This window comes from Anomalospiza imberbis, chromosome 4, assembly GCF_031753505.1.
Source record: "Anomalospiza imberbis isolate Cuckoo-Finch-1a 21T00152 chromosome 4, ASM3175350v1, whole genome shotgun sequence".
In the NCBI taxonomy this organism is placed as follows: Eukaryota; Metazoa; Chordata; class Aves; order Passeriformes; family Viduidae; genus Anomalospiza; species Anomalospiza imberbis.
In genome coordinates, this window is record NC_089684.1 from 68193913 (window position 1) to 68203550 (window position 9638).

Sequence of the window (9638 nt, forward strand, 5' to 3'; positions counted from 1 at the left end):
AAACTTGGTTGGGAGATTGACTGCAAATGATTTTTTAATGGCTTTGGTTGTGTATTTTTCCTTTGTTATCAGACCATAACAGCAAGAAGAACAGTATTCTCACTGTACTCAATCTGCCAAAGTGTCCTTTGTACCAGATGGTTTTGGCTTCAGCAAGCTAAATTTAAATCATTAGATTATTGCACTCTATCCCATGTTATCATCCTGACAGACCTGGCAGCTAGAAGTTGGTTTCCATCAGTAGATTTTTATCCAAGATAAAAACTTAGTCAACAGGGAATGATTCAAGTTCAGGCAGTTATTTACTTTATTGGTGCTTCCTTCTACCACTTATTCATATTTCCAGCTTCAACCAGGCCTCCTGCTACACCAGGCTGATAATTATTTCTCTCAGTGGGAAGAGATGGTGTTGACAAAACAGAGGATCAAGAAAAAATTGTAGGTGATCAATTTTCTATTGTTCTCATGTTCGTTGATGTTTCCCAGAGTGAGGTCACCTGGGGAAATAATGGAGCTAAAGAAAAGATTAAGGTAGTTAGGAAAAATGAGGGGAGTAATGAAATTCTAGTCCTTTGACAGGTATGAGTGGAACATCAATAATGACTAAATGCATTTGCAGTGCTTGCTGTAATAACCTAAATAATATAATGAGGCCTCCTGTTACTAAAAAAATATTGGAAAATATTAGATACCTTATTGTCCTAAAAATTAGCAATATCAATTAATTTTCAGGTATTTATAGTACTATATTAATCACTAGCAAAACATGACAGGCTTTCAAAAGTGATTTTGAAGTTTTTTTTTTCTTTTCTGCTATATAAGGAACTCATTGTACCTATTTGTCATTTGTAAAGGTTTGTTTTCTTTTTTTAAGGAAATGGAGGAAAACAAAAATGAAAAATCATATCTATCTTTTCAGTGAAGAGTATTTAAAATATCCTTTTTTACCTGCTATGGAAAGAAATAATTAATGTATGCTCTGAAATAATTTATTAAAGAGACAAAATAATGGGACAGAGATAAGCAGTTGTGAGAGGAACTAAAACACTGGTGTGGGGCATCAGTGCAGTAAATGAATACGATTTGGTTAATGATGCAATAAAGAAACTGAGGAGTAGGATGGAGAAGGCAAGCTGAGAAAAATTCATTTCATGAAGAATGATGAAAAGGTTCTGATAGAGTGACCCACAGCTCAGGTATTGACTGCAGAAGACTGGAGCACATCGATCACCAATGCACTTCATCTCTGAATAAGCACTCGAGTCAGAAAGTGGTGCTTTTATACATTAGGGCAAACAGGGACCAAGAACATGCTGGGAAATGTAGAAGTGAAAAATAGGCTGCACTGACTGTGAGTTTGATTTATGCTAAATAGAAATAGGTGAGTTTTCATGTGCACCCAGGATCACAGAATCATAGAAATCATGGAACAGTTGGGGTTAGAAGGGGCCTGAGAGACCATATTGTTCCACTCCTCTGCCATGGCAGGGACCCCCTTCACAAAACCAGGCTGCTCCAAACCCCTGCCACCTGGCCAGGAACCCTTCCAGGGATCCAGGGGCAGCCACGACTTCTCTTGGCAAGAGACTAAAATGACTAAATTTGTAGAGAAAGAAAATAAAGAAAGAAGAAACAAAGAAAACCTTCCAGTTAAACTTCTTAGACTGAAAAAATCATGGATAAATTCAACTTTTCACCAGCTATAAGGGCAAAGATTTCATGGTGATCATATCACACCACTGACCCTGCTGTTATTGCATGTGATCTCCTTGAATTTAACATCTGTATTTTTGTTGACATACCATAAAACTTATATTCCCAAATCTCAAGGGTTGCACTTCTAATTCCTTTTACCCTAGTTTTCTCTGTGTTGGAGCCAGCAGTTCCCTGCACCACTGTGAGAGAATGTAAATGCCTCTCTAACTTGGGAAAAAAGGAAAGTTTCTGGGGAAATTAAGGAGAGAAGAAAAGAATGAAAATTCAAGTAGCAGCAGTGGTGAAAGCTCCATCTTTATGAAGATACTCAATGTCCCTGTTCACTCCTTGTTCATATTGCCTGCCCCCTTCCACGGCATGTGACCATATGTTTAACAATTAGCTCGGTACGGATTTTTCTGTGCAGTTTTTATTGCCCTTATGTCAATCCTAGGCTGTATTTTGCATAACATTAGTCAAAGAATCAGTGGAAAAAAGAAATTATCATTTCAATTGCAAATTTAAGTGCTGTGATCAATATTCCAAACATGCTGAGCTATAGTATCAGAAACCATACTTAGAATAACATTTATATGCAGCTATTCCTTTCTGACAGATTTTCTGCCTAAGTACCGTGCCCAGTAAGAAAAATAAGACAAACAGTGAAAGTTCTCATTCTGGGAACACACTGAGTGATGAAGAGAACAATGTGGAAATCAAAGATGTCTCTGAGGGATGTGTTTGTCTGAGTCAGTTCAAAACCCTTTAAACTGGTCTTTCAAAAGAACATGATGCTCTTATTTGTTCTGTTTTGCAGCAATGTGCTGATTAATGCTTGTGCAAATTTTGAGAAGACTAGTTTGGCATAAGGATTTGCTTTCCTTCACCCCTTCTGCTCCCTTTTTTTTTTTTTTTTTGTGTGTGTATTTTTTTGTGGGCCTACAGCTGACTAAGCCAAGATCAAACTTAACGAGGACACTTAAAGCAACTTTGGTGCAAAGTGAGACAGAAAATATCAGGCTCCTTGTTGTGCTTGTTATGTGAAGGCAGAAGTGCACAGCTTTCCCACAGCTTCATTTTTACAAAAAATACATTATAACCAATTTTTTTACTGGCACGGGAGATTTGCAAATCTGGAAGGGATTTCTGGGAAGATCAAACTTCCCTAAAGAATATGAGAAACTATATCAGAGAATCATGGAATCATAAAATAATGGAATCCTAAACACACAGAATCATAAACACATAGAAACAGAACCTCACAGAATCACAGACGGGTTTGTGTTGAAGGGACTTTAAATTCCATCTCATTCTAACCTCCTACCGTGGGCAGGGACACCTTCCACTATCCCAGGTTGCTCAGAACCCCATCCAACCTGGCCTTGGACACTGCCAGCAATGGGGAAGACACAGCTTTGGACATCTTGTCCTAGTGCCTCCCCACCCTCACAGTGAAGAATTTATTCTTAATCTCTGATCTAATCCTGCCCTCTGTCAGTGTAAAGCCATTCCCTCCTGTCCTGTCACTCCATGGCCTTGCCCAAAGTCCCTCTCCAGCTCTCTTGTAGCTCCTTTTGGCACTGGAAGGTGCTGGATGGTCTCCTGGAGCCTTCTCCTCTCCGGGCTGAACATTCAAAGCTCTCTCAGCCTGACTCCAGAACGTCTCAGCACCTCTGTGGCCTCCTCTGGACTCGCTCCAACAGCTCCACAACCTTCTTATGTTGGAGGCCCAGATGTGGACCCAGCTCTGCAGGTGGGGTTTCACCTGAGCAGAGCAGAGAGGCAGAATCCGCTCCCTTGACCTGCCCACCCTACTGTGGATGTAAATCAGGACACATTTGGCTTTCTGGGCTGCCACTGCACATTCTTTGAGGGGCAAACTTGAAAGCAGTTACACAGCAGATACTACAGAAAAAGAATGGGCTCTTTTTAAGTATTGACCTCCCAGTCTCTGCTGACCAGGTTGTTATAACTACCATGGTGATGATCTCACATGAGAAACTCTCTCCTCAGCAGTAAACACCTAGCAGAAGAGGTGAGAATAGTAATTTCAAGCTTTCTTCACAGAGTCCTTCTAGTTCAATATACCACACTTATTTTTAGTTGAAAACTCAGTTTACCAGAGGACTGAAGCTGCAGCCAGGGAACTTGCTGCTTCACTTTTGTCTCTGCCCTGATCTTTCCAGTGTAAGCAACGAGATTCACAAAACTGCTTCTTATATCACAGCAGGAGGGGAAAAAAGGCTTTCTTCAAAATACAGCATGTCATATCATCTCTGTGTGAGTCAAAATACTGGGAAACTTACTCTCCTGTAGAATATTTACCTGTCTTGGACTGAGTTGCAGGTTTTTAGTCAGTTTTAAAGAACAAAAAGCTGCAGTCTGATATCTCTTCCAGTGAAGAGCTCTAAGAACCTATTATGAAGCACTTCAAGGGGGAACAGAGTAATAGTAAAGTGCCATTAAAAAAAAAAAAAGACAAAAAGAGTGCCAGGAAAACTGAGCAGGAAAAGATAGACAACATTTTCTGTGGAAGGAAAAAAATACAAGAAATATGAGCCACCTGGTCTAGGGGAAGGTGTTCCTACCAATGAGAGATAGGCTGGAACTAGATGATCTTTGAGGTTCCTTCCAGCCCAAAATATTCTATGATTCTAAGATTTTATGACTGTGTAATTCTGTGACTCTGTGAAACAATTGCCTACATTGTTAGGGGAGGTTTGATGTCCCCAGGATTCTGTGATTCTAGGACACAGCTTCTAATTTGCACATAGGGCACAGAAAGATTAACTCTGCTCACTAATTGTGGGTTCCTGTTCCTCTGGTGGCTGGATCCCAGAGAAATTTGAGTCTAATATACAGCTGGGGTATCTGGATCGAGGCAATATGCCAGCTGCCAAGAATGCCACCTTAGAATCCACTAGGGACCCATACAGAGCTGCTGAACATCTGATTGCTGGGGAGACTTAAGCCTGGGGGGGTGTAAATGGGCTCACTGTCTAGGACAGGGCTAAAATCAAATATAGAGACTGAAGCCTACATCTGTAGGTGGAATGAAGCAGGAAAATGTTGTCATTAGCCTTGCTTGGCTATAAGCAAGAAGTTCCTGGAGTATCTGGGCCAAAGAGAAGTTCAGTCAAGAAGCCAACCAAAAAAAGAGTGGCAGCATGTTCAGAGACTTGTGAAATTTGGGCAACAAGAAAGACTGTACAGCAAACTTTGATATGACAAATGAGAGATGTTTCACTCTGCCCAACCATTTTTCTACCTCTGAGAGTGGTGTTTTGTAAAACATAGGCCAACATGAACAGTGAGTCTGTTCTCCCCTCTGCTGTTCCTGGCTCTGCACTTCTGCTGCTTTCCTTGTATTGTCAAGAACAAATTGAATCTAAGGACATGGCTTCCCAAGACATGGTGAGACAAATTAATAAGCTGTCCTTTCTTTTCCAGAAGGCAATATCTTCCTGCACACTCTCTTCTTTGCTGTCCCCTCTCATCTGCTCTCCCACTGCTCACCCTGTATGTTCTGAAGAGACTTTTCTGAGGTAATATACCTCAGTGAAAGGGAGGAAAACAAGCTCAGTGAATTACGGGCTATTTTTCTGCCTTTTCAGTGAGTTACATTAATTCAGTAAAAGGTCTGACAGGTGCTAGAGGCAGAACAAATGGTTTAAAGATAAAATTATGTGGCTAGGAAGAGGGTGGGTGGGGGGCTGAGGATAGTTAAGGATGATGAAGAGATGAACAGGGCAAGTGGAAATAGAGAGTCACAACAGGTAGAAGGTGTCTGGTTGGTCCAGGAGTGTGGGCACTTACAGGAAAGATGGGGAAAGAGTATTTGCTAGAGCCTGTAGTGACAGGACAAAGGACAATGGTTTCAAATTAGATTGGATACTAGGAAAAAGTTATTTACTGAGAGGATGGGGAAGCCCTGGCACAGGTTGCCCAGAGGTTACCCATCACATGTGGATGCTCCATATGTGAAAGTGTTCAAGGCCAGACTGGATGGGACTCTGAGTAACCTGGTCTAGTAGAAGGTGTCCATGCCCATGGCAGGAACAAGATGGCCTTTAAAGGCCCTTCCAACCCAAACCAGTCTGTGATTCTGTTGCAGAGTACATTCAGTGCAGGTAGTCAGGGTGCAGCTGCAGTTACAGCTGCAGGTGGAGCTCTGGGTGTCAGAAGACCCAGGCAAAAGCTCATGAACTGCTGGTCCTTGGCATAACAAAGGGCACAAGGGCCTGTGGCCCAGGAAAGGGACCCAAGGGCTCCAGACTTTCCCCACACTAAGTCTGTGAGGGGATAAAAGCCCAGGGCTTCCTTGGTTCACTCCCTGGAGACACCCAGCTCAAGTTGTTCTGTTATTGCACCAAGATTAAATGTGTAGGATCTATACTTCTCTGACTCTGTTGTGGGAAATCTGGGGTTGAGCTGATAAGGAAACCTGATTTGACCACATGAGTGTGGGGTGTGTGCAGAGACCAAAGCCAGGCCCTGGAGCTGCTGGTGTACATGGTGTGGGTGTAACTGCTAGGGTGGCCCCTGGATGGTACGGCAGGGAAGGTTCCTTAACAGTTCTATGATTTACCTTTCCAATTAATTTTTCAGAATTTCACTTACAGAAATAATTTAATCCCACTGTTCCTCATACACTGAATTAACCCAGGGGCTTGGCAACCGTGCAAACACCTGTCAGACCTCAGTGAGATGGCTGCTGGTGGAAACAGGAGCCAGAGAAATATCACTTTGAACTAAAAACTTTATTTTCACATGCAGTTCATGCTGCTTTGTGATAAGGCCTTCTTGGGTTTTTTTTATTCTAACAAAACAGTGTCTCTGTCTTTGTAAAAGTAATGGCTGCTTCTTAATGCAATGAGCTTTTTCTAAATAATGACACAGCACATAATCCTGAAAGCCTGGGTTTCCAGGCTTTCCATTTTCCATTTGGAAAAATGATCGAGGTTTTTTTGATAAGGCATTGGGTTTTCTTGGGGTTTTCTTGGTCTTATTCTCTACTAATGAGAATGTGGATAAACAAAATGGCAGGACAGGTGGATAAACAAAAGCACAGCCAGGACAGGTGACCCGAACTGGCCAGAAGAATATTCCACACCAGAGAATGGCATGCCCAGTATATAAACTGGGAGAGTTATCTGGAACAGGGCCTGAGCTGGGTTCAGAAAAACAGCTCTGGCATTGTTGATCAGTAGGTAGTGAGCACTTGTATTGTGCATCACATGTTTGGGTTTTTATTTTCTTTTCAGCTATATTATCAATACTATTATTATCATTTACCACTATTACAATATTTGACTGTTTTCAGTTGCCAAGCTTCTCTAAATGATTAAATGTTAAACTTCTCTAAACCTGTAAGTTGTACTTTTGATTCTCCTCCCCACTCCACCAGGGTGGAGGGGAAGAGAAGGGTGTTGAGCAAGGGCTGTGTGGTGCTTAATTTCTGGCTGGGGCTGGAACGACAAGAGGGTACTTGGGTAGTTGGGAGTAGACACAGACAGCACAGCTGACCCCAAGGTTAGGGTTAGGGCACCTCAAAGGGATATTCCATACTGCATTCCATCAGGATCAGTTCATAAAGAGGGAGAAAGAAGGAAGAAGGAGGGACATGTCGGGTGTCTGCTGGAAACCCAACACAGCAGGGGCGGCCTGGGAGGGCCCTGGAGTGTGTGGATGAGAACTTCACTTCCTGGCATAGCTGGTGAGCCCACCAGGGGAACCACCTCTGGAAAAAGAGGCAAGCAGCTCAGGAAGTATTTATGGATGTTTTTAGGTCAGGTAGAAAGAAAATCAGAGCGGCAAAAGCTCAGTTAGAACTTAATTTGGCCACTTGTGTAAAGAATAATAAAAAGTGGTTTTATAAATACATTAATGGCAAAAGGAGGGCCAAGGAAAAGCTCTGTTCTTTACTGGACCCAGGACCCAGGGGAAAACACAGTCACCAAAGAGAGAAAAGGCTGAGGTACTTTACACCTTCTTTGCCTCAGTCCTTAACAGTAAGACCAGTTATCCCCAGGGCAACTGGCCCTAACCTGGTAGACAGGGATGTGGAGCAGAATGGAACCCCTGAAATCCAGGTGGAGGCAGAAGAGCTCACCAAACCCCTCTCCAGCATTCATCATCAGTCCTGGCTAACTGGGGAGGTCCCAGAACTGGAGCTGCCAGTGTGAGGCCCATCCACAAGGGCTGGATGAAGAATCCAGGGAACTCCAGGCCTGTCAGCCTGACCTTGGTGCCCAGCAAGGTTATGGAACAGATCATCTTGAGTGTGATTCCACAGCACATATGGGATAACCAAGGGATCAGGCCCAGTCAGCACAGGTTTAGGAGCTCAATGTTCTGTTGTCTGGCAGATCCCTTTGGGCAGTTGAGGTCAGCTGTCTGTCTGTGTCTACTCCCAATTCCCCACCCAGCCCCAGCCCAAAGCAGCGCCTGGGGACGCTGCCAGCTCTCACTGAAGGATCAGGAAGGTGCCTGGGCTGCCCTGCTCCACGGCAAACACCAGCACAGCACAGAGCTGCATGTCGGAGGGGCCGCTCAGCAGCAGCCGGCAGGAGTGGGAGCTGGGCAGCATCGTGAGCAGCCAGTCCTGCCACTGGGGCAGATGATCCCAGGCTGTCTGCACCGAGTTCTGCACCCAGCAGGCGATTTCCTCCACGTCTAAGTAGGAGCCTGTGCAGAGGTTCTGCAGCAGGGGTGAGTGCTGGCCTGTCTCATTGGTCTTGGAGGGGTGGACAAAACATGGAATATTCTCCATTTTCTTCAAGCAGGTGCACTCCAGCACCACACGGATGTTGGAGCACTTCTCTGGCAGATGTGTCCCACCGTAGAGCTCCAGCTTGAAAGAGTGCCTGGAGGGTGGCTTCAGGAACACGAGCAGCTGGTACAAGATTCGATCCTCGAAGATACTCCAGGATTCATGCATGCTGTTCTTCCCGGTCGCTGGGTGTATCTCCGGCATGAAAGTGTTCTTGGAAAGCACTCGGCAGACACGGAGGATGTCATGCGTCATCTTCTTCACGTCCCTGCACATGTCAGACAGTCCCTGCATTGACATTACGTTGGGGACAGAAAACAACCTCACACTGTGGCGTCGTCCCTTGCGGGTTTTCTCCTCTTCATCATCTTCCTCCTCGCTGCCAGAGGTGTCCTGCTCATAGCAGGTAGAAGTTGTAAACTTCATTTGCCAGGCCAGCCAGCAGACCTCCACGAGCAGGGCTACTGCAGCAGCCCAGAAGAGACAGAGCTGCAGCCCAGAGAGGAATGGGGCTTCTTGTGGCGACTCGATCCACGCAATCTCCTGTAGCAGCTGCATCATCTCCTGCTGCAGAAACTTCTTACGCTGCTGCATCTGTTGGACTGTGATCGTTTCGCTCCATAGGTCTTGTGTCTGCTTGACCAGGATGGTCAGCAGAACCACGAAGAACGTGACTGCTGCAGCCATGGCCTGGAGGAGATGGGAGAAAGGTTTATCCAGCAGGTCTGGGTGAACAGGCTTGAAGGGACCACAGACCCTGGCTGGAGACAGCACAGGGCCCATCCTGCCCAGGCCACCCTGATGGTCATCCCTGGCTGGGCTGTGCCCCATGAAAGGGCAAGACACACCTCAGCAGTCTCCTGAGGCCCCATCCCTGCCATGCTGGAACATTCCATGGAGCCAGGGGCACCTGGCACACCCCCAAAGCCTCTCTGGCACCACTGGGAGCCCTGAGCCCTTCTGCCCCCAGCCCAGAGAGTGGCACCCTGTCCTGCCCTGCCCTGCCCTGAGGGGCCCGGGCCTCCCTCAGAGTTAGAAACCCCCCTGGGCATCTGTCCCATTCCCCACCCATCCCAGCCTTCCCTGTGCATGTGTACTCACCAATTGCCCAAGTCCGAGGTGGGGTTGAAGGGTGGTTGTCTGGTATTGTCCCTGGGAATGGCTCCCACTG

The 9638-nt window shown here is 45.3% G+C and overlaps 1 long non-coding RNA gene across 1 annotated transcript; it reads right to left on the reverse strand.

Annotated features, from left to right (window-relative positions):
- Positions 1-283: 283 nt before the first annotated feature.
- On the reverse strand, positions 284-5573 carry LOC137473201 (uncharacterized). Its single transcript, XR_010998641.1, has 2 exons — positions 4259-5573; positions 284-514 (listed from the first exon to the last, which is right to left on the reverse strand). It is a non-coding gene; the product is annotated as an uncharacterized lncRNA (long non-coding RNA).
- Between the last annotated feature and the right edge of the window lie 4065 nt (positions 5574-9638).